The following is a 26,256-nucleotide window of genomic DNA, read 5'->3' as shown; positions in this document are numbered from 1 at the left end:
CAAGTTCACCACCCCCTATCACCCCCAGTCTAACGGTGTTGTGGAGAGATTCAACAAGACCCTGAAGGGCATGATTGGTGGCCTCCCTGAGGCCATGAGGCGTAAGTGGGACGTCCTCTTACCATGCCTTCTCTTTGCTTACAGAGAGGTCCCCCAGAGGGGGGTAGGGTTCAGTCCCTTTGAGCTTCTCTATGGGTACCCTGTCAGGGGACCCTTAAGCATTGTCCAGGAGGGATTGGAGAAAGCTCCAAAGACAACCCCTCAGGATGTGGTCAGCTATATTTTGGCCTTCCGCAACCAGATGACCCGCTTCTGGAAAGAGGCCCAAAGTAACCTTGAGGCCAGTCAAGAGGTAATGAAACACTGGTATGACCAGAAGGCCACCCTGGTAGAGTTTCAACCTGGAGACAAAGTGTGGGTAATGGAGCCAGTAGAGCTCAGAGCTCTCCAGGACCGCTGGTCTGGCCCATTTGAAATAAAGGAGCGGAAAGGGGAGGCCACTTACCTAGTGGACCTCCAAACCCCTAGGAATCCCCTAAGGGTGCTCCATGTGAACCGACTAAAAGCTCATTTTGAGAGGTCGGAGATCAACATGCTTCTGGTCACAGATGAAGGAACGGAAGAGGAGAGTGAACCTCTCCCCGACCTCCTCTCTGCCCAAGAAGGTGATGGGTCAGTAAGCGGGGTCATTCTGTCTGACTCCCTGACTCTAAACCAGAAAGGAGACTGCTATGAGCTGTTGGAGCAGTTCTCCCCCCTGTTCTCCCTTACTCCTGGACTGACCCACCTCTGTGTTCATGATATTGACACTGGTGACAGTCTCCCTGTGAAGAACAAAATTTACAGGTTGTCGGATAAGGTGAAGGCCAGCATCAAGGAGGAGGTCTCCAAGATGTTGACTCTAGGGGTTATCGAGAAATCCAGTAGTCCCTGGGCCAGCCCAGTGGTGTTGGTCCATAAGGCTACTGCCCCAGGTGCGAAGCCAGAACTCCGGTTCTGTGTGGACTACCGGGGTCTCAACTCAGTCACACGGACTGATGCTCACCCCATCCCCCGAGCTGATGAGCTCGTGGACAGGCTAGGCGCTGCCAAGTTCCTGAGTACGTTTGATCTTACTTCAGGGTACTGGCAGATCGCCCTGACTGAGGGGGCCAAGGAAAGATCCGCATTCTCAACCCCTGATGGCCATTACCAGTTCCAGGTGATGCCGTTTGGGTTGAAAAATGCCCCCGCTACCTTCCAACGGTTGGTTAACGGGGTCCTAGCTGGCAAGGATGCCTTCTGTGCAGCCTACCTGGATGACATAGCTGTCTACAGTTCCAGCTGGGAGGAACACCTGCTTCACCTCAAGGAGGTGCTTCAGGCCCTGCAACAGGCAGGCCTGACCATCAAGGCCAGTAAGTGCCAGATTGGGCAGGGTTCCGTGGTGTACTTGGGACACCTAGTGGGTGGTGGCAAGGTGCAGCCACTCCAGGCCAAGATTGAAACTATCAAGGCCTGGCAACCACCGCGAATGCAGACTGAGGTGAGAGCCTTTCTAGGCCTCACAGGATACTACCGCAGATTTGTCAAGGGCTATGGTACCATTGTAACACCCTTGACAGAACTCACTTCCAAGAAACAACCAAGGTTGGTGAATTGGACAGAGGCTTGTCAGAAAGCCTTTGACGCCCTGAAGGAAGCCATGTGCACGGCCCCCGTACTCATGGCCCCTGACTACTCCCAGGAATTTATCGTGCAGACAGACGCTTCAGAGCATGGCATAGGGGCAGTCCTAGCACAGCTGAATGAGGAGGGCAGAGATCAACCGGTAGTCTTTATTAGCAGAAGGCTATTACCACGGGAACAGAGGTGGAGTGCTATTGAGAGAGAAGCTTTTGCTGTGGTCTGGGCACTGAAGAAGCTAAGACCCTACCTGTTTGGGACTCACTTCCGGGTTCAGACCGACCACAGGCCCCTCAGATGGCTCATGCAGATGAGGGGTGAGAATCCAAAACTCTTGAGGTGGTCCATTTCCCTACAGGGGATGGACTTTACGGTGGAACATCGCCCAGGGGTTGACCACGCCAATGCTGATGGTCTCTCCAGGTACTTCCGCCTTAGCGATGAGAGCTCCCAGGAGGTCGGGTAGCTCTCCCCACTTTCAGCTGGGGGGGACACATGTTAGACCTGACAGCCTTAGGGTAGTCACCCCTAACTTTTTGCCTGCCTCCCTCCACTTTTGGGACACTGTTTTTGCTGGTTTATAAACTCTGCGCACTTTACCTCTGCTAACCAGGGCTAAAGTGCATATGCTCTCTCCCCTAACACATGGTAACCTGGAATCATACTTGATTGGACTATTAATTTACTTATAAGTCCCTAGTAAGGTGCACTCTATGTGCATAGGGCTGGTAAATTAAATGCTACTAGTGGGCCAGCAGCACTGGTTGTGCCACCCACTTAAGTAGCCCCTTCTCCTTGTCTCAGGCCTGCCATTGCAAGGCCTGTGTGTGCAGTTTCACTGCCACATCGACTTGGCATTTAAAAGTTCTTGCCAAGCCTAGAACTCCCCTTTTTCTACATATATGTCACCCTTAATGTGTGCCCTAGGTAACCCCTAGGGCAGGGTGCTGTGTAGGTAAAAGGCAGGACATGTACCTGTGTAGTTATATGTCCTGGTAGTGTAAAACTCCTAAATTCGTTTTCACACTACTGTGAGGCCTGCTCCCTTCATAGGCTAACATTGGGGCTGCCCTCATACACTGTTGAAGTGGCAGCTGCTGATCTGAAAGGAGCAGGAAGGTCATATTTAGTATGGCCAGAATGGTAATACAAAGTCCTACTGACTGGTGAAGTCGGATTTAATATTACTATTCTAGAAATGCCACTTTTAGAAAGTGAGCATTTCTTTGCACTTAAATCCTTCTGTGCCTTACAATCCACGTCTGGCTGGGCTTGGTTGACAGCTCCTTGTGCATTCACTCAGACACACCCCAAACACAGGGTACTCAGCCTCACTTGCATACATCTGCATTTTGAACGGGTCTTCCTGGGCTGGGAGGGTGGAGGGCCTGCTCTCACACAAAGGACTGCCACACCCCCTACTGGGACCCTGGCAGACAGGATTGAACTGAAAGGGGACCTGGTGCACTTCTTAGCCACTCTTTAAAGTCTCCCCCACTTCAAAGGCACATTTGGGTATAAAACAGGGCCTCTGCCCTACCTCATCAGACACTTGCTGGAGAAGAAACCTGAACCAGAAACTACATCCTGCCAAGAAGAGCTGCCTGGCTGCTCAAAGGACTCACCTGTCTGCTTCTACAAAGGACTGCTGCCTTGCTGTTGCCCTGCTGCCTTGCTGAACTCTTGTCTGGCTGTGAAAGTGCTCTCCAAGGGGTTGGATAGAGCTTGCCTCCTGTTCCTTGAAGTCTCAGGACCAAAAAGACTTCTCTCTTTTACTTGGACGCTCCCTGCGTCGAAAATTTCGACGCACAGCCTGTTTCGCGGCGAGAAAAACGCCGCACTCCGACGCTGATCGACGCGACGCTCTTGGGACGATCGAAGATCCGACGCACGGCCTCGCAAGGACAACGCCGCCCGACCTCTAGAGGAGAAATCGACGCGACGCCTGCCGTGAGATCGTAATTTCGACGCGCAGCCCCGCAGACCGACGCGAAGCCGGAGAACAAGCAGGAAAATCCACGCACAGACCCGGGACATCTGGTAATCCCCGCGATCCACCGAAAGAGACTGTCCACGCGCCGGAAAACGACGCCGACTTCCCCGCGTGGAAAATAACGGCGCAAGTCCGTGTGTGCTGGGGAGAAATCGACGCACACACCCTTTTTCCACGCACCTCTTCTCTTGTGGCCCTCTGAGGAGATTTTTCCACTCCCAACCAGGTACTTGTGCTTGAAAGAGACTTTGTTTATATTCTAAGACTTAAGACACTTTATATCACTGTCCTGTGATATTTCTACAATTTTCCATTGCAACTTTATTCTTTTTGACCTACAATTATCCTGATAAATATTATATATTTTTCTAAACACTGTGTGGTGTATTTTTGTGGTGCTATATGGTGGTATTGTATGATTTATTGCACAAATATTTTACACATTGCCTTCTAAGTTAAGCCTGACTGCTCGTGCCAAGCTACCAGAGGGTGGGCACAGGATAATCTTGGATTGTGTGTGACTTACCCTGACTAGAGTGAGGGCTTTTGCTTGGACAGGGGGTAACCTGACTGCCAACCAAAAACCCAATTTCTAACACTTTGTTTATGCTAGGGGGCCTAATATGGGTTACATGGTAGATGCCCTTCAGTGCCTTGTGGGTAGAAGTAGAATGAGAGGGAGGTATGAGTTGGGTATATGCATTTGGACATTTTTGGTGAGTACACATTCTCCCAGTACTGACCATGTTACCTTCTTCTGTTCCCTGTCTGTCCATCTAGCACAGTTTACACATTTGCCACTGATGCTTGGAAGCAATTCAAACAATGAGAAGGAAATAACTACGATTGATCTCCTTCACTGCCGCCTCCCTCCCATCCAGTGAGAGGGGCAAAAACACTGTTGGATTGGATATTGAACTAGAGTTTTGTTGATGCATATTGTATTATTAACCTAACAACCAGGGAATACTCATGTGTTTCATATATTCACAACTTACACATAAGGCTGGATAAAAAGTATTACAATGTCGGAATGTTGACATCGGTGTCACACACTGAGCACTTGTGCAAGACAGTCATTCCCGTCATATCATGCCTGCTGCACTTGCACTAGAGTAGATGTGGGAGTGCGATTCCCCCGCAAAGTCTCCAAAAGCAGCTCTGGAAGATCTGTTCTTTAGGCAAATAATCAGGTATTAAATAGGATATTATTTTCAAGAAAATATATAAGGAGCCTTTAATGTCCTAGTTGAGTGGGACATATTCAAAGTAGTGATCAGAGGACCCTGCCTCAGAATGGTGTATGGTGTGCACAAATCCCTTGAGACAGGCATACGTAAGCTAGAAGCTAGAATCAAGGTTACATACGTTGGAACAAACAGTTCCACCAAACCCAGAGATTAATAAAGACTTAATTTTGGAGATACACGTTCCTAGCCAATTGTTGTTTACTCTGTCATGACTATAGGACACATTATGAAGGGTATGCAAAAGGGAGACTCATATCCTAGCTCATTAAATGAGAACTTAGAAAAGTTCCAGTCTCCGGACACTGAGGTGATTTAGGGAGTCTCATTTACACACAAGCCGGAATAAACCAATTGTTCTGGCAATAATACAGTGGCCTCTATACAGAGTGAGAGAAGCTAGAGTTAAATTAGCTGGATGCAGTACCCTGAACCAAGGGAAGTCATAGAAGAACCAATAACATTGTAGAGGGTTTGCACAGCCATCACTGACATGGCAACAGAGAACACATTATGATTTGACAGATTGTTGGTTGAATTTTACAAGTCCTATTCTGACACATTGGCACCAAACTTGCTGGTTAAGTATGAGTTGGCTTACCAGATGTGTTACTACTGTCCTCCACCAGAAGGGCGTTGATAGTATCACTTCCCAAGTCTGAGCGTCCCACGCAGACTAAAACACATTTAGGCCATTGTCGATGTTGCACATTGACTACAAGGTCCAGATTAGAGTCACATAAAACTGCCTTCACAGAGTGGTGTCAGAATTGGTAGACTTAGATCAAAGTTGGTAGGATGACCAGGTCTATACATTTCGGAAAACACTGCATATACTGATTAAGAAGAGAATAACCCTATCAAATATGGTGATTTTACTGCATTTTCTGAATGGCATGCAAACTATCTTCTCACTTGCCAGTAAGATCTTCAAGGAGCTGAAATCCTTATTACTGTGTAATAGTAATAGCCATAGAGTGGCTCTGCACACATTATGACTTCCTACATTGGAAGAGGTCTGGGGAGTCCCAATTATGAGCATTTGTGACTGACCTCAAAACTGTTTATAGAGGTTACTAGACAAATAGTTGCATGCTTTAAGTCAAATACTAGCACGTGGAATAGGAGTCTGCCTTACAACACATGCCTCAGGTTTCAAGAAATGCAAGATTTGAAATGCAGTCACTCTATTTCCCAAACAGAACGCACCTGACCCCAAAGGCTGTCTATAATGTATGCCTCTGCAACATGTGACTGTATTAAATGATAAGCCAAAGGAGAGACTTCTTCTATGAGGTTTGGACACGCTCAATGATTGCTGGTTAATGAATGAAAATAGCAGGTGCACTGGAGCAGTCACTGGCCAGGACATCGTTTTTGAAAATCTGAATCCTGCTTATTTGGTCTGATGCTCCGATACAAAAAGAAAAGGGTGGTAAATTAAGGTCCATATTAATACTTTTTGACGCAAAACTGTGCAAGTGCAGTTTTGCATCAAAAATCTTACTGCCGGCTTGCGTCATTCATGAGCGCCAGCCAGGGTGCCATATTTATAAAATGACACAAGCGGGCGCTAAAGATCGGCTAGCGTCAAAAGAAAAGACTCTAGTCGAGGGTGGGGGTGGAGTGGCTGTAGGGAAACATGGCATTAGGACACCAGAAATTACGCTAGGCTGGTTAACGCCAATATATATGGCGTTAACCAGCCTAGCATCAAATCTTGACGCAATAGTACCCAAAAATGACTCCTGTCTTAGTAAAGACAGGATTCATGCCCACCACCCCAATGGCCATGCCCAGGGGAACAGTGTCCACTGGGCATGGCCATTAGACACATTGGCATGCGGGGGGACATGGAAGGGGCCCCCCAATGGCATAGAAAAAAAATATTAATAATACTTACCTACACTTACCTATACTTACCCAAGATGGGGTCCCCCATGCTTTGGCATCCCTGTGGTGTGGGTGGGTGTGTTCCTGGGGCTTAGGGTGGGCTCCTGTGGGCCCATTCCATGGTGTTTGGCCATGGAAATGGGTTCACAGGTAACTCAATGCCTGGCCAGCCCCCGGCATTAAATAATGATGTTAAGCAAGCTTAGCGTCATTATTTGGGTCCTCGTCTTACCTGTGCATCTTTTTTGCATGGGGGTATAAATAGGGCGCTGAGGGCTTAGCATCACTTTTTGATGGGAACGCCTACATTGCATCTCATTGAGGCAAGGTGGGTTCACACATCCAAAAAATTACGATAACTCCAATATTTTGACGCTAGACGGGTCTAAGCGTCAAAGTCAAAATATGGAGTTAAGTTTGCAACGTTTGAGCGTAAAAAAATATTACGCTAAAACAGCGCAAGCAAAGTATAAATATGCCCCTAAATCCCTTAATCTACAACTGAGGGTGACAAAAAGATGCATAGGGCAGGCAAGGAAATCCTCAAGGGATTCCAGTTTCAAGAGTTCATAAATGTAAAATACTGGTCACATCTAGAGAGGCAGGTCATTCCCGGAAAAGGTGCACGGGAAAGACAAACATGGAAACTGTACTAGGGTGGGAAGAATTGATGATGTCACTTATTAATACCACAAGGGAGGATAAACCGTTGTGAACCTGAACATTGAAGAGTGCAGGCCTAAAAGGCCGTGCAACTATTTCCCGCGTCGCTGATACCTCAGTTGCTATCTTGCTATGCCCCTTGGTTGGACTCACTGGGGGCCAGTGGACCACCAACAAACTTGAGTTTTAACCTGGTGACATCACACGAATTACCTAAAATCAACTGTTGTAAATTTGGAATGCTTTGAATAGTGGTTTCAATCTGTAGTTACAATCCCCCCCTCCTCCTCCCCCCCCCCCCCCCCCCCACACACACACACGAATTGGCGTGAGGATAGTGCCTAGTTGCTGTTAATGATACAGGCGTGATTAGTATTCTTTGAACGACGATGACAAAAGTTGCCTCAGTAAGGTATATATAAACGAAAAGGTAATATAACATGTTTAAGAAATAACAGACTACTTCAGAATTTTTTTAGCGAGTCAAATCCCGGGTGAGGCCACAAACCTTTCCAATTTACATCGGATTCCTCGCGGGCGCACATCAGTGGGGCACGTGTGAAGAATGTGGTCGTTGTGGTTTTGCCCTATTTGGCAGTTTTGGGGGAGTGCGTGAGTTGAGTCGTGCTCTAAAGGATGTGTTACGACGTCACTGCGCACAAGCAGGCCGACCAAGGAACTGCTTCAGGGACTGGAATGCACATTTCACATTTATTATCCATCATCTAGTTCACATATTTTATTTCAGTTATCCGCGCCGATGTGCGGAAAGACTGCTCGCGCCTCGTCCGCGTGCTCCCTCATCATGCTCCAGTGCCTTTTTGGCGGCGCAGCGTGGACCCACGCCTTAGTACAGGGACCGCCTGCGTCACTTTCAATTACAGACACCCTCCCTGTCAGGGAGGGTTTATTCTACTTGGATTCACTTCCTGTTCTCCGACATGGTAGAGAGTGACAGAGATGGAGATGTTCATCCCTAGTACACATCAATCAATGTTTGAAGTGTGATTATCCTCCTGCTGAAACCAAAAAATGCCCAAACCAGCCCTTTCATTTCCACGTGTCACAATATATCTCGTTCAATCAATTCATTATCTCCCTCTCCTTCTCTCCTCACTCTCTTCCCAATACGATAGCTTTCCCCATATGTTCTTCCTCCCTCCCCTCCTTGAGGTCTCTTCCACCAGCTTTAATTAAAATTCTGGAGCAGGATACACAGGACAGGCCTGGGCTTTCAAAACTGGCCTCCAAGGGCTCCCGCCCTTCGGGGAAACGGCTGGTGATATAAAAGTCCTGTCCAGCCCTGATGTTCCCTTTCAAGGGGTGCATGCCTTATTGTAATTCTAAAAAATGCTGCTTTCCAGCATTCTTTTGCTCCGCTGTGCTTTGGTCTTCTCATTTCTTTCCTACATTCCGATCTCCACTCCTCTCCAATCCCTCCATCCTCTTCCCTCCTTTCCTCTTGCTAGTCCTATCCTTCTTTTACCTCTCCTCCCCCTTGCCATCCTCTTGCCTCTCTGCTCTGTAATTTCACATCACTGAAAATAATCCTGTGTCAGCGTTCGGGCACAATACATGCTGTCTTCAGGTAAGGAATGACAGTGAAGTCTCTAGGAGGCCAACATTTTACAGCTCTGGTAGAACCCGAACAATGATTTAACTGCCATCTCATTTCAAATGATCACACCCTTCCCAAGGTTCTCAAGTGCCTCACTGCTCAACCATCAGGCAACACCTAGAGCTCAATGAATTGTAACCTCTGTCTCTCTCTGGATTTCACCTGAGTCATCCTGAGCCAGAGAGTTTGCAGCAGTCTTTCATCATAATTCCCATGCAGTTCTTCATCATTCCATATCTTTATGCTGCTTTTCACACTTTTGACCACAGCATGTCTTTTCAAAAGTTCGGTCACACCTGTGATTAATGAAACAGTTCATACGTGAAATGAATGACTCCTAAATGACGAATCACATTTTGTGCGACTTTAACATTTTAAATGGGTTGTAGTTGTGAATATGACAAAGGTTGTCACCGAGGGTCCTACGTTTCAGTGGTTATACTACAACTTCATCCCACCGACATCACCAAACTTCCTACAAATGACGACCACCACATGATGCTTGGCTACACCTAAAAATCAAAAATGCCTATCTCTTTATAGAAGAATGTGCAACCACCTCTCAAACATTCAACTCTTAACAAAATCTAACCATGGACCTCTTAACACAGATTCTGGTCATGGGCACAGCTCAGTCTCCTTCCAAACCTCTCTCATAGTTGATATACTGTAGTCTCAAACCATCTACATTTCCAAAGGTAAGTTATACACTGCCGATCTTTGACAAGTCGCTCTCATTGACATTGTATGTCGCAGAGCACATAAAACATACAAGATCGTTTCCAAAGCCACCCAAAGAAATTAGACTATGTCTCCTTTTTACCAACAAACACATACTCTTGACAGAGCTATGGCCACATCTGTACGAGACAATTATAGTTCCTTATATCTCAAGCATTAAATACCATGCACAGCTCTCAAAATAGTGCGAAACCAAAATACATAACTGATTGTAAATGAAATAAAGGAACCCATATTAGGCTTCTCTCGCAGGAGCTACATTGGCTTTGCATCTCAGCAAGGATCATTGTGAAAGGATTCTGTTTTTTACCCTATGCACTATGGATCTCTGGTTCGACATATCTACAATTAAGAATGATAATGCCATCTCAAGCCACACTTTTCCTGAAAATGTTTTTTACAGGCTGCACCACCACTAATAAAAAAAAAACGGAGCTAAACAAAAAAAATCGTCTTGTCACAAGGGTGTGTTGCAATGAAACTCCCTCCTTCAGGTGCCAGTTTACATTAAAAAAAGACCATCCACTTTTAGAAAGTCCTTTGAATGCCTGCTCTCCCTTCACAACTTCAACTGTTTAAGCCTAAGGGATTGCACCTTCTTCGCCTCTGCTTCCCTTACCTGTCTTGTAGAGTGCTCACTAGCGCCTTTTGGTTGAATTTCATCCATTTGTAAACCTATTAAATACATGATTTTGGGAACGTCTTGAAAAATGTCATGGGGCACTGAAGATGACACATTGTCGCTCCAGTAAGTAATGAGATTGGCACAATATCTGAGAAGGGAAAACGTCCCGTGCAAATAGATAAACCCAAAAATAAAAGATTTACACAGTCAGGGATTCTTCAGGCTGATATGATGCTTGACCTCTTAGAAAACCATAAGTGGACCCTGCATTCCTACCTCTCAATTGTCATCACTGTTTCTTCCACCTCGTTTCCACAATGTATTTATTCCAATTGCTGTAGCCCTCTTTTCTCATCTTTTTCAACATTTCGCCTTTGAACTCTTTTATTACTCTTTCTTCCACCATCTCTCTTTTCCTCCTCCGTCTCTCCCTCTCTCTTTCTCTCTTCTCCCTGTCTCCGCCTGCGCCTATGCTCTGCTTATCGAACGGCCTACGTTGCATCCGCCTCCGCAAAGTGGTTGCCTTCAGAAAAGTCCTGCAGCAGCGCTTGCTTTAATGACAGAACTGTGGCTTCAATTTACGAAGCTCCTGGCTAGCCGGGCTGCCTGCAGAGTCCCAGTGGGCCAACAGGAGCTGAACATAGTGAGACACAACAGCAGACATAAATACAGTAACTACAAATTGGCTGGCTTAGGTGACAAGCATGAAACAGCCCGAAAACCTGTGATACACAGATGCTAGCGTCTGTTGTAGTAACTAGCCGTAATGGTGGTCAATAATCCCGCCACCTCTTGCTGATTAATTTTAGAGTTCCATAGACCATGGAGTGGGCCAGTTCAGGCGTTGCGCCTCTGCACATTACTGTGGTAACAAGCCTCACAAGAAGCCTTAGGCAAAGAGAATATCTGTACAAAAAACATTCAATGGCAGCTCATCAAGGAGCCTGGATTTTAAAGGTGGTTAGTTGCCCAGTGAAGAGGAGGGTCTGAAGGTCTTGGTTCAAGTGTGGTGTAAAAGCTAAAAGTGAGCTGTATGTGAAACAATCGTTCTTTGTTCATCACTTGTATCATTCTAGCTAAATACCTTTAGAAGACCTGGGAGCATGTATAACAGCTTGTTCTTACATTTCTTTTTTTCAGACGAGTTCCGACTTCTGAATTCACCTGTAAAATAAATAATTTAGCTTCTTAAATGTAATAAGTTATTACAGTTGAGTTGTGAAACCTGCTGCCAGACTGAGCAGCCAAGATGAAATGCAGGTCATGGTGCATAACTAAAGCAAGAGTTTAAACAAGTTAAAATATTAACGAAATTAACAGTGATCAACAGAAAGGAAATATTTATGATAATGTTTATTTTTTTGCACATTTAGTTCATTGTAAAAAAGTGACACTTCTCACTCTAGCTATAGTCTTTGTTGTCTGACCTACATTAAACTTTTTCTAATTATTTTTCTAACACATTACTTACTGCCTTTTTGGTGTGATGAACTTTGTGCAAGAGTTCTCCTTTCTTTCCTTATGTCTACAACCATACTATCACTTTCATATAAAGGAGCAAAAAACGAGGATTTAAGCTTTCAGTGAGAAATGTGATGATGCGACCATGTATTATAGGAAATAAAGTGTTCTGTTTTGTACATTAAAAAGATGTTGCAATTCACCTTGGAGTTCCATGACCTTATAAAGGTGCTTAGCCTTGGGCCTCGTACCTCCATATGATCACAGATGTATAATTACAGGTTACAAAGCAGAATAACAGCTGCAGATTAAAACACAAAACTTGGATCTTTTTTCCTTCTTTACATCTGTTTTTTTCTAAAATGTACACTGATCAGTTGCTTAGTGTTATGTTACTATGTTGTGCTCAGTGGTAACTTTAAAGATGTCAACAAATGCTGTTGCATTTCCATCCAAAAGCAGCATATTACTTTAAAATTCCAGAGACACTCAATCAACCATTTACCATTATCAATGCTTGTTAAGTACAGCTGATCCTGCTTTTCAACCACTTAAGACACAAGTCAGATCAAAATTGCGGTGAGACCCCTTCAATGAGCAATTTAGTTTGCTCACTTTAGCTACTAGGACCCTTTGACATCTTCACATGATGTGGAAGTTTGGAAATCTCTCTAAAATACGGTATGGCTAGACCTGTGTGAAAGTTTTATTATGCCAGAGTAATTTTGGTAATTCTGTGTTATCTTTGATGCAGAGTTACCAAACTTAACTTGATTACACTCACTTGCATAATCGAGAGTGATTGTGGGGGAAGAGAATCCTATGGCAAGAGCAGTTTTAGCAAGTGCGAGGGGATGCTGCTGTTCATGTTCTGTTGCATTCAGTGCTATTTTCTTTGCACAAAATGCATTCTTTCAAATCCATTTTAGATGCACTAAAAAAACAGCTCATAAATACTGGAAGTTAGTTGGGCAAAATCGTACCCCAAGTGCACATTTAGCAAGTGTGAGTGTCTGCTCACACTACCTATTTATGTTCTGTTGCATTTAGCAATGTTTCTTAGTACAAAATGTAAACTTGCATCCATTTGGGATGTGAGGGTGCATTTTTCCTTTAAAAATAGTGCTAAATGCAGAAACACTCTTCTTGTGCATTTCTGTGTAATATTGTGAAATTTTAGGGTAGTTTTTCATGATTATCGTGCTCGGTATTATGTAAGTTATGCCGACCCCCTAAATATGCCCAAGGAGTCATGTGACAGCTGACTTTGAGGCATATACGAATTTATAGGAATAAGTAGTAGCATTTTCTGGGGCTATATCTTCTTGAAAAATAATAATGATTATTTTCTGTTGGATCCAGTACACAAATGCTGATATATATATATATATATATATATATAAAATACTTGTAATTGAAACAAGTTTAATATGATGGATAAAAGTTTGTTTATTAACATAAGTTAGGTTGCCACATTTTTATGAAAACTCAATTTTGGTTCAAATGGATGTTCTTTGATGCTGCTCTGTTATTCATTCACGCCAGTATGCACACCACTCCAATCTGGTCCATTGCGCATTTTCTCTCCTTCTCTTCTCAGAACGAAGAAGCGCTCTGCAGAGCAAAGAAAAGCTAAAATCATGCATTTTACTATGTACTCTGAATTTACTTTCTAGAGCTCCTGCGTTTTGCAAGTTATCAAAGCTTTTCTGCTGTAGTTCCGTTGCTGGGCATATTATGAATAGAGATTGTTCAAATGTTGCATATTAGTATGAACTTCTTCGAATGGAAATAAACATGGAAGATTCTGGATGCTTTCTTAAAATTAGTTGGTGCTTAGAAATGTAAGAGTGATGAAAAAATCTGATTTGACAAGAAGGTTGTGACTTGTGATCATGAAAGGATCAATGTGCATTTCTTCTAATTTGTACTTAAGAATCCCTTGATTATAGGGGTGAGCCAGATTTTAGAGAAAACTGTAATTTCTACTAGGGATGCTGCTCGATTTTATTACGATTTTGCTGCTCATTCGAACTTCAAATATTTCTGATTCTGACTATTTTGTATAACTCTGCATTTGAGGCTCTGTAGCATTTGTTCTGTACCACTTGATTATTGTGAATTTCTGTAAAAACTCCCTTTAAAATTTCTGTGATCTACAACTCAGTTATTGAGTGGTCTTTATCATACTACTCTGATAAATTGAAGTTGGGGAGAGTGCCTTTAATGGAAGATCAACCCAGAGTCGAACTGCCTGAAGTAAATCGTGGCAATGACATTTTTGGAATGTCATGATTATTGGGATATGGTCCTAAATATCGTGCTACGGTATTTCTCATCCCCAAATATATGAGGAATGATTGTCTGCTTATTTTGTAATTAATCTTGTTGTTTTGAACTTTTGGATGCAGTTAATGTGTATCCTGTTTTAGCAATCAGATGGGGTTAGATTTGTTGTTAAGAGCTCAGCAAAACGGTTGTGGAAATCTTTGTTAGCTTGGTTAGCTGGCATGATGATGATCTTGCTTTATGTATGTGAGTATTTGAATATTACAATTTGGATACATATTCTCCTTTTAGTGGAAACCTGAGATCAGCTGGGCTACATGCTGCCCTACTGATCAGGGTGTATGGGTGATTTGATCTGGCTGGTTATTAGATCATCGTCTTTCTCATACATCATTGTATTTAACCGCCTACTACTATGTGGTGATTGCTTATCAGAATGTATTGTGATTTTACTTTTCACTGGAGGTAGAGCAGGAACTGGCAGGATCTGGCTACACTCAGGATTTATTCTCAAGTGTGACAGAAGGCAGCATTATCATTGTATCCCAGCAAAGCCGCTGTTAGCTCTTTAGAGGCAGAGTGGGCTGAATCTATGTTCTCCTAGGCTAGCAGAGTGATTTCTGTCTACCCTGGCATCAACGGCCACCTCTGTAATGGGCAGTAGAAAGGGTCACCTTATTAGTAGGTTGGTTCAGGGTCTTACCATGTGGCAGCATACAAACTACTGCCCCATCACCATGGGACTTATGAGTGCCTCCTTCCCGTGCATTGGTAAGCTTAGAACTACCCCATCCTCCTCAGATTCCCAAAGTTGACAGCCTCTCCATGCACTGCTAGAGAGGTGTGAAAGAGACCTGTCAGAAGCACTCATTCCGCCAGGTACATAATCCAGTAGTCCGTCTTTTTGATTTGGCGGTATAAGCTAAATTTGGAGTCCAACACCAAGTTAAACGTTTTGTCTTTTGTGACCACCAATGACACAAACTGTTAAAAGGTTTGGCTGAGTCACTAAGCCAGGCCCTTCAGGGAGGTAGTAGCAATTGATGGTTAGAAGAAAAAATTATATATTTTATATTCATTTTCAGAGAATCCAGTGACTTTAAATTCTCTATGTCAAATAAGCACTACTTGAGGTGCATGATGTCATCTACCAATAAGATGTTTACCAGCACTTGGGTACAATCAGCATATTAGTGTGCAGGAACAGGCAGAAGCCAAGGACCCTATTTTCTGGTGTTCTAAGGAAAGTTAATTGGTGACACTCTACATACAGTTAACAACCTGAAGATTCCACATTACATCAAGAGGAACATGAGCATATTAATATTCTGCAAGGCTGTCTATGTAAGAGGTGCAGGGGTGGACTGGTCCATAGGGCAATCTGGCAGTGACTGAAGGGCTGGTCTCATAGATCCATGAATGGGTTGTTTGTGGCTGTTGATGGGCCTGTTTTATGATGTGGTGTCCCACTTTTAAAGTTGATTTCACTGATATTAACACAAGCACTGCTTGCAGCAAGCAGTATTCCGTGTAGACATTTATACAGCATGCCTACACACGTTCATAACTGCCCCGATTTGTAAGAGTGGTCCACTTTTTTAGATGTCTGATTTCCTATTGGGAGCAGCTTCTGGTTTGGTGCCCGGACCGATTTTATGTACCAGTCCGACACTGAAAAGGTGGCCCCATGTATTTCATTTAGAGGTTGCCTGGTGTTGTAGTTGTGACCCCTGGCTTGCCCCTTGCGATCCCTGGCACTGCCTTTGCGACCCTTGGCTTCAGAGGTGACAAAATCAGTGCTAGAAACACAGGGGCAACATGTCATTGTGGGTGTTTGTTGGGGCTCCTCTTTCCATGTTTTCTGTCATTTTTTATTACACTAATAATGAATAATACTATATGACTATTAGTGTAATAAAAATGGAGTACAATTAGTTGCAATATGACCCTCCCATAACCCGCTCTGGCAACTGAGGCAAGTAAAAATGCTTTTAAATGTATGTTGTGTGCATGCTTGCAAGTGTGTGTTTGTGTGAGAGAAACTGTGTGAATGTCTGCCTATGTGTCTGAGTGAAAGTAAAGGTCAAATGGCGTGAGATGTCACTTCCGCCACCCCTGGCATTATAGTGTATTGACGTCCATGGGTGGCGGTGGAGCAGCAGGAGTTAAGAGAACTAGATATAGATTCAGCCACCAAAATATATTCAAGTCCAGCAGTATTCTGTGGTAGAGCTCGAGGGGACTTTTCGATACCCCTCAGAAGCTAATGAGGAGTCAAGCAGAGTCCAGAGAAATACACCACTTGTGTCCGTCACATGGAAAACATCATAGACACTCCAAGGCATGTCTTTTGTAAAATGATAACAATAACTCCCCTTCCTCTCGTGGCACGTGGCCAAAAGTTATCTTATAAGGAAATCGCAACATCTTCCTGAGCCAGTGTTCTGAGAGGTGACAGCATAAGAGATGAGACAGGCTCATGAACGTGCCAGGTTTCGCTTTACGTTGGCCTCTTTCGTTTGCTGCAATAGGGAACTTTTAAAAGCATAATTCTGTCAGTATCTTACTCATTTTCTTGTCGATTAGTAAACTTCCCCACTTCTGTCCTTTTTTAGTAAGTGAACAAGCACTTTAAGCCCACCACTTTGAGAGAACTCATTTTTCCTTGTCTAGTCCCACCGAAACACACACACCTTTGTAAGGTCAACGCACAAACCGCCTGTTTGGACAAACTCGCCCTTTTCTGGGATTTTACGTCTGGCTTGACAGTGCTGCTATTGAAGGCATATTGTTGCCAATTCTTTAAAATATGCATTCAGTGAGATCTTTCTCAGCCCAGGCGAGTATTTCTCTCACACTTCTTGCAGTTGCCTGCTTGTTGTATCATTCCATCTCCCGTAGAGTGCTTGGATTGTGATGCCTGAGGGATTGTTTTTCAAATGAATAACACACTTGGCCATCACTCAGTCCTTTAGCTTACAAATCCAGTCTGTGGAGAAAGGAATTATTTTCTGTATTGTTTGTTGCAGTAGGCTTTTTAAGTGTTTTTGTTACAATTCCAGTGCGAGTCATAGTCGCTAACACCGTTACTGCCACTGCCACCACCATTAAGGACATCACAATGACCTCCTTCTCTGCCTCCATTACCACCATCGCCACCAAGCTTCCTACCACGATTGTCACTGCTATTACTATTGTCATTACCACCGTCATAGCCTTTGGCAATCCCTGTGTTCATCCTACTCCATGTGAGCCAGATGTTTTGGATTCTACATCATTTGTTTAACCCAGAGCCAAAAGCACAATGTCAAGCTCTGAGATGCCATTTGTTCCCTGAAATATTTTGCACCCTCATGTCAAAGCCACTTATCATGGCGTGTCTGCTAATAAATGTTCCCGAATTCAATACAGGCTTACGAAATTAATCAGAAAAACAATTTGGCAAATAGGGTCTTCCATTGATCTTTTGCAAAGGGACCAATCTTGCGGCCAGTATTGAATGTCTCAGTTTCAATCGTCATGAGGCATGTGCAAAGTTGGGCTTGTTTAGTTATTTTGTCAGCAGGAAGGTAAGATCCGAGCAGTGGTGGTTATATTCATCTGAATGTTGTCAGCACACTTATTTCTTGTTGTAATATCTGTACATTATTTAGAATGACACATTCTGTAGTGGCTTCTAGATGCGCTTCCATCGCCCTCACCATTCCCTAGGAGTGATTGAGAGACTGCAACCACTTGTTTGCAGTGCACTCTAGAGGTGCAGGCGTGTCTGTCTATATTGAATGGCTTTAGCTGATTCTTAGATGTGCACAATGTGTGTATAGAATTCCAGATGTCACTCAGATGTTTCATAGTCCCATGTGGTATTGGGGCTTTAATTTCACTACCATAAACACCTTATTTCTGTACCACAAATCTAACAGCAGAAATACCTCGAGTGGAATAGGTGTGATGCATAGGTAGATCGAGCAGTCTGGTCCTTCTGCAACGCCACAGGTGGTGAACATGTGCTGGGTAGAATTGACCTGAGTGGCCAGCATTTGTTTACAGGGGAAACTAGGAGTCATGATGGTAAAGCTTTCACCTTGATCTGTGACATAGGTGGTCATTACAACATCGGTGGTAAAAGCCGCTTACCGCCGTGCAGAAGATCGCCAACATACCGCCGCGGCTGCAGAATTCCGCCACAGCTATTATGACCCACATCTCGAAATCCAACAAAATTCAGACACCCACCCAAGTCCGCCACACCAAAGGTCAGTGATAAACTGGCGAAAACAAAACCTCCACCGTCACGCCAACAGAAATACGCCCACACTATCACGACCCACTAATCCACGCGGCGGTCTTTCAACCGCGGTATTCCATTGGCGGTATACACCACCACGCTCAAAATACACACACACATACAAAACACCGCCACATTAGACAATTCGAAATACACACACCTGATACACATACACACATCACTCCTACACACCCAATACAATATAAAACACACACCCACATCACCCACAAACCCCTACGACCACTCTACAGAGAGAAGGCCAGATAGAGACACCATCATCCACAAACTAGCAGCCACAGGCACTCAACACCATCACCCACACAACTTCCACGCACAAAACACCACACACCACTACATATCACCACACTAATCACCACACACACCACCCCACACATCACCTACACCACCCCATGGCACGGCAAAGACACCCCAGGTTCTCGGAGGAGGTGCTCAGGGTCATGGTGGAGAAAATCGTCCGGGTAGAGCCACAGCTATTTGGAGCACAGGTGCAGCACACCTCAATTGCAAGGAAGATGGAGCTATGGAGAAGAATAGTCGACAGGGTAAACGCAGTGGGACAACACCCAAGAAATCGGGACGACATCAGGAAGAGGTGGAACGACCTACGGGGGAAGGTGCGTTCCGTGGTCTCAAGACACCACCTGGCGGTTCAGCGGACTGGCGGCGGACCCCCACCTCCTCCCCCACAACTAACAACATGGGAGGAGCAGGTCTTGGCAATTCTGCATCCTGAGGGCCTCGCAGGAGTCGGTGGAGGAATGGACTCTGGTAAATCAAACCTTTACTAATATATCCCCCACCCTTCCTGCATGCCATCACACACTCCTACCCGTACCCTCACCCTCAGCACTCCACCAACTCACATATACCCCACTATCACAAACCACCCATCCCAACACCAAGCCCTGCATGCAACCCCAATGCATGGACACCCATCACTAAAGCATGCCCACTGCACATACCCATACAACCCCCTAAACGATCATCACACAAGTCCCCACATAGGAATGCAAGCACTGGGGTACACCGGTCACCCACCCATTGCCCACCATGACACACACAGATGCAATAATTAAGCTTTTACACCCCTGCAGGACCAGTACCCAACGTCGCCAGACAGGAGGGTCCAGACATCTCCACCCCACCCACAGAAGAGGCCCACAGTGATGACAGCAGCTCTGTCCAACTGGATCCAGATGACCAGCCCGGACCATCGTGGGCCTCGGGACAGTCGGTTCCCCTCGCACAGGCACAGGCCACCACAGACCTTCCACCCTCTGGTAACACCAGCACAGCACCCACCCAGCGGGCCCATACCTCCGTACCCAGGACGCGTCAATCAGCAGTGTGTCCACCACTACAGGGAACCCAGGATAACCCACCACCCCAACAACAACAGGGACCTGGGGGCAGTGGCAGTGGGCACACGGTCCAGGTGACGGAGGCCCAGGAACACAGGGGAACTGGGAGGGCTGCTGTGCGACAGTGGGCGGACAGGCCAAGGGAACCCACTCTCCACAAGGCCCTCTCCTCCATCATGGGAGCATACCACCACTCCCAGGAAACGATGGCAACGGTCCTGGCCAGGTTTCAGGAAACCCAGTGCATGCAGGAGGAACAGTATCTGGGGTTCAGGGAGGAACTCAGAACCATCAGCTCGGCCCTGGGCACCATCGTAGGGGTGCTGAAGGAAATACTAAACACCAGGAGGGACACTGTGGCACTCCAAGGGGCCCCTAACACTAGCATGGACGATGAACTGCCCACCACCTCCGCCGGCGCTAGTGGACAGGAGGCACCGCCACAGGACCACAACACCAGCACCCCACCCCCTGCAGATGGAGAACCACCCCGCAAGCGGTCCCTGAGATCCAGGAACAAGACAGAGCACGATGCCAAGACCCCGCCAAGAAATGAGACCACCCTGATTGTCAACCCACTGTCCCACTTTGTCACCCTGTCTGTTGGACCTGGCTTTTTGACAGGGACATCCCCAAACTTTTTGCCTCCTTCCTCCTATTTTTTCTGACCTGTTGTTGTTGGCTTTTGACCTCTGGGCACTTTACCGCTTCTAACCAGTGCTAAAGTGAATATGCTCTCTGTGTAAATTGTACTACTGATTGGTTTATCCATGATTGACTATTTAATTTACTTGTAAGTCCCTGGTAGAGTGCACTACATGTGCCTAGGGCAGGTAGATTAAATGCTACTAGTGGGCCTGCAGCACTGGTTGTGCCACCCACCTCAGTAGCCCCTTAACCCTGGCTCAGGCCTGCCATTGCAAGGCCTGTGTGTGCAGTTTCACTGCCACTTCGACTTGGCATTTAAAAGTACTTGCCAAGCCTAGAACTCCCCTTTTTCTACATATAAGTCATCCCTAATGTGTGCCCTAGGTAACCCCTAGAGCAGGGTGCTGCGTAGGTAAAAGGCAGGACATGTACCTGTGTAGTTATATGTCCTGGTAGTGTAAAACTCCTAAATTCGTTTTTACACTACTGTGAGGCCTGCTCCCTTCATAGGCTAACATTGGGGCTGCCCTTATACACTGTTGAAGTGGCAGCTGCTGATCTGAAAGGAGCAGGAAGGTCATATTTAGTATGGCCAGAATGGTAATATAAAGTCCTGCTGACTGGTGAAGTCGGATTTAATATTACTATTCTAGAAATGCCACTTTTAGAAAGTGAGCATTTCTTTGCACTAAAATCTTGTTGTGCCCTTCAATCCACGTCTGGCTAGGTTTAGTTGACAGCTCCTTGTGCATTCACTCAGACACACCCCAAACACAGGGTACTCAGCCTCACTTGCATACATCTGCATTTTGAATGGGTCTTCCTGGGCTGGGAGGGTGGAGGGCCTGCCCTCACACAAAGGACTGCCACACACCCTACTGGGACTCTGGCAGACAGGATTGAACTGAAAGGGGGCTTGGTGCATTTCTTAGACACTCTTTGAAGTCACCCCACTTCAAAGGCACAACTTAGTATAAAACAGGGCCTCTGCCCTACCTCATCAGACACTTGCTGGAGAAGAAACCTGAACCAGAAACTACATCCTACCAAGAAGAACTGCCTGGCTGCTCAAAGGACTCACCTGTCTGCTTTTCTACAAAGGACTGCTGCCTTGCTGTTGGCCTGCTGCCTTGCTGAACTCTTGTCTGGCTGCAAAAGTGCTCTCCAAGGGCTTGGATAGAGCTTGCCTCCTGTTCCCTGAAGTCTCAGGACAAAAAAGACTCCCCTTTTTCACTTGGACTCTCCGTGCGCCGAAATTTTCGCCGCACAGCTTGTTCCGCGGCAAGAAAACCGCCGCACACCTACGCTGATCAACGCGACGCCTTCGGGACGATCGAAACTTTGACGCACGGCCTCGCAAGGACAACGCCGCCCAACTTCCAAGGAGAAATCGACGCGTCGCCTGCCGTGAGATCAAAACTTTGACGCACGGCCTCGCAAGGACAACGCCGCCCGACCTCTAGAGGAGAAATAGACGCGACGCCTGCCGTGAAATCAAAACTTTGACGCACGGCCTCGCAAGGACAACGCCGCCCGACCTCTAGTGGAGAAACCGACGCGATGTCTGCCATGAGATCGAAACTTTGACGCACGGCCTCGCAAGGACAACGCCGCCCGACCTCTAGAGGAGAAATCGACGCGACGCCTGCCGTGAGATCGTAATTTCGACGCGCAGCCCCGCAGAACGACGCGCAGCCGGAAAACAAGCAGGAAAATCCATGCACAGACCCGGGACATCTGGTAATCCCCGCGACCCACAGAAAGAGACTGTCCGCGCGCCGGAAGACGACGCACGACTTCCCCACGTGGAAAATAACGACGCAAGTCCGTGTGTGCTGGGGAGAAATCGACGCACACACCCTTTTTCCACACACCTCTTCCTTTGTGGCCCTCTGAGGAGATTTTTCCACCCCAAACCAGGTAATTGTGCTTGAAAGAGACTTTGTTTATATTCTAAAAACTTAAGACACTTTATATCACTTTTCAGTGATATCTTTACAAATTCATATTGCAACTTTGATCGTTTTGACCTGCAAATACCCAGATGAATATTATATATTTTTCTAAACACTGTGTGGTGTGTTTTTGTGGTGTTATATTATGGTATTGTATGATTCATTGCACAAATGCTTTACACATTGCCTTCTAAGTTAAGCCTGACTGCTCGTGCCAAGCTACCGGAGGATGAGCACAGGCTGATTTTGGATTGTGTGTGACTTACCCTGACTAGAGTGAGGGTTCTTGCTTGGACAGAGGGCAACCTGACTGCCAACCAAAAACCCCATTTCTAACACTGTCCATATTGGAACTGCCCCAGCTCCACTTCCTATGACCATATGGGCAATGCACCTATGAGACAAATAGACTGGACTGTGCCATGGACACTCCTCCGCCATCACCCCTCACTATTTAACTTCCCCGCCCAATATTTTGCATTTAAAGAAACACACCTAAAGCACCAAGATCTGGAGTCTGTCTGTGATTTTGAAATAGTGTATTTGCAATTACAGTGACAAAATTTCCAGGAATTAGTAATGTCAACATACCTATGTTACACAGCTCTAGTCCATGAGGAATCTAAGCAGATGACACACGTTGGGACCCACACCTGTGAAACCGTAAGGGAAAGTGACAACTCAGTGACCATACACTGGGTGAAATCGACAGACAGGATAGAGGTAGAAGTGTAAAAGTACATGTAGTAGGCAGGAATGTATTCTCACCTGTGTTTCACTGGAAATATTGCTGGATGACTGAGTCCCTGTTGTCAGTGTCTTCTTCCTCTGCTTCCTCCTCATCACTGTTCACAGGCTCCACAGCTGCCACAACACCGCCATCTGGACCATCCTCCTGTATAAAAAAAAAGGCACCTGTCGTTGCAAAGCCAAATTATGAACCATACAGCAGGCCACGATGATCTGACACACCTTCCTTGGTGAGTAGAATAGGGATCCACCTGTCATATGGAGGCACCTGAACCTCGCCTTCAGGAGGCCGAAGGTGCGTTCGATCACCCTCCTAGTCCGCCCATGGGCCTCATTGTAGCGTTCCTCTGCCCTGGTCCTGGGATTCCTCACTGGGGTCAGTAGCCATGACAGGTTGGGGTAACCAGAGTCCCCTAATAGCCACACCCGGTGCCTCTGTAGTAGACCCATCACATAAGGGATGTTGCTATTCCGCAGGATGCACTGAGCCAGGGAACATGGCATTCACATGGGAGATGTACTGGTCTGCCAAACATACCATCTGTACATTCATGGAATGATAACTCTTCCGGTTTCTGTACACCTGTTCACTCCTGTGGGGGGGGACCAAAGCCACATGGGTCCCATCAATGGCACCTATGATGTTGGGGATATGTCCAAGGGCATAAAAGTCACCTTTCACTGTAGGCAAATCCTCCCCCTGAGGGAAAACGATGTAGCTCTGCATGTGTTTCAGAAGGGCAGACAACACTCTGGACAACACGTTGGAAAACATAGGCTGGGACATCCCTGATGCTATGGCCACTGTTGTTTGAAAAGACCCACTTGCAAGGAAATGGAGCACTGATAGCACCTGCACTTGAGGGGGGATTCCTGTGGGATGGCGGATTGCTGACATCAGGTCTGGCTCCAACTGGCTACACAATTCCTGGTTTGTGGCACGGTCAAACCTGTAGGTGATGATCAAATGTCTTTCCTCCATTGTCGACAGGTCCACCAGCGGTCGGTACACCAGAGGATTCCGCCATCTCCTCACATGTCGCAACGGATGGTGCCTATGAAGGACAACAGCGAGCACAGAGTCAAACAACTCAGAGGTATGTACCCACAGTCTACACAGAACACCAATCATACACAAAATGTGGCCTGTATGTGTGTTGCAAGTAGGCCTAGGTATGTGTGACGCAGTTGGTAATTAGGCCATGTAGGCCCCTGAAATGGCAGCTGCCTGACCTCTACAGCGGGACAATGGGATGTGAGGCAACTGCGCTGGCGTTGTACACCGTCGCGGTCGGCGGGCGAAGACCGCGGCGCAATGTTGCATTGGTTAACATTGGACCCTATGGGTCCCAGGAGCCAATGACGATGTACGCCGGCGGTGATGGTACGCACCGCCGCGGACGTGACTGCCATTTTCTAACTGTTTAATCGCTCGATACCTGATCTTTGACAGGAGAGGACCTACACTGCAAGTGCTGATGTGACCTCGGTCTGGAAGAGACAATGGCTCGTGCGTCTGGGGAAAGGGTCCCTGCCTTCACTGCAGAGGAGTTGGAGAAGCTCGTCAAGGGGGTCCTCCCCCAGTACACGCTACTCTACGGTCCTCCAGACTAACAGGTAAGTACACAGGGAGCATGTTGTATGGGCTATGCCTGTTTGGATAGGGCTGGTTGTAAGAAGGAAGGGGCCAGAGTTCTGAGTGCATGAAAGACGGTGAATGCATGTGCCACATGGCAAGGGTAGGGATGGGGGCCACTCACTTTGACGGTGCAGTTGTTAATGACTTCTCTTCTTCCCTGTACATTTCATGTAGGTCAGCGCCCACCAGAAGAAGGATATTTGGCGTGCCATCGCCAAGGACGTCTGGACCCTGGGGGTCCACCACAGACGGAGCACCCACTGCCGGAAAAGATGAGAGGACATTCGCCGCTGGAGCAAGAAGACGGTGGAGGCTCAGCTGGGGATGACCTCCCAACGTGGGAGGGGAGCCCGTCGAACCATGACCCCGCTGATGTTCCGGATCCTGGCGGTGGCCTACCCTGAGTTGGATGGGCGCTTGAAGGCAACACAGCAGACACAAGGGGGTGAGTACACTATCATTCAGCTGACTTTGCGCGCAGTGAAGGTGTCTGGGTGGGGGAGGAGGGCTGTGTGTTCCCCTAGGCCAGGGCGAGTTCCGTAGGCTAGTCCCATTCATAAGGCATGGCCCTGTGGCCCCCCACCCCACCTCTGTAGAGTGCCAAGTACTGCTATTCATGCCCCAGGGTCATCTATGTGTGCAGATGTCGTCCATAGCCTTGTAGGCCATTTCCCTGGAATTGCACTGTAGAGGCCAACAGCGCGACGTAATGCAGGGGGCTGCTGTTTCTGTATTGTCCGCCAACGGTAGCGGTAAGCCATGCACTCAACCTGTCTTTCTACTGCCCCCCCCCCCTTTGTTTGCGGTCTCCCCGTTCTTGTGTGCATTAGCATCATCAGGCGGAGGTAGAGGGGCACGGGAGCACGAGGGAGCTGCATCCCACATGGGCATGGAGGCCCACACTACGGACTCAGAATACACCAGTGGGACGGAGGGCGAGGGGAGCACCACAGTGATCACAGGATCTGCAACCAGCGACCCGGACTCGTCCTCCGATGGGAGCTCCCTTGTGGTGGCGGCAGCATCTGTGCCCTCCACTACTACAGGTACAGCCGCCACCCCCCTACCAGCACCGCCCTCCCAGAAGCCCCTCAGCCTTCGCCCCGTGCCCGCTCACCCAGGAGGGTGGGCATCACCTTCGCCCCAGGCACCTCAGCCCCTGCCCCTGTCACTTCTGCTGCCCTCAGTGAGGAGGCCATTGACCTCCTCAGGTCCCTCACTGTTGGGCAGTCTACCATTTTGAATGCCATCCAGGGTGTAGAAAGGGAGTTGCAACACACAATGCATTCCTGGAGGGCATTCATTCTGGTCAGGCTGCCCTTCATCGAACCCTTCAAATTCTGGCCTCAGCACTGATGGCAGCCATTGTCCCTGTGTCTAGCCTCCCCCTCCAACTTCC

Source organism: Pleurodeles waltl, chromosome 7, assembly GCF_031143425.1.
Source record: "Pleurodeles waltl isolate 20211129_DDA chromosome 7, aPleWal1.hap1.20221129, whole genome shotgun sequence".
In the NCBI taxonomy this organism is placed as follows: domain Eukaryota; kingdom Metazoa; phylum Chordata; class Amphibia; order Caudata; family Salamandridae; genus Pleurodeles; species Pleurodeles waltl.
This window is presented reverse-complemented; position numbering follows the sequence as displayed.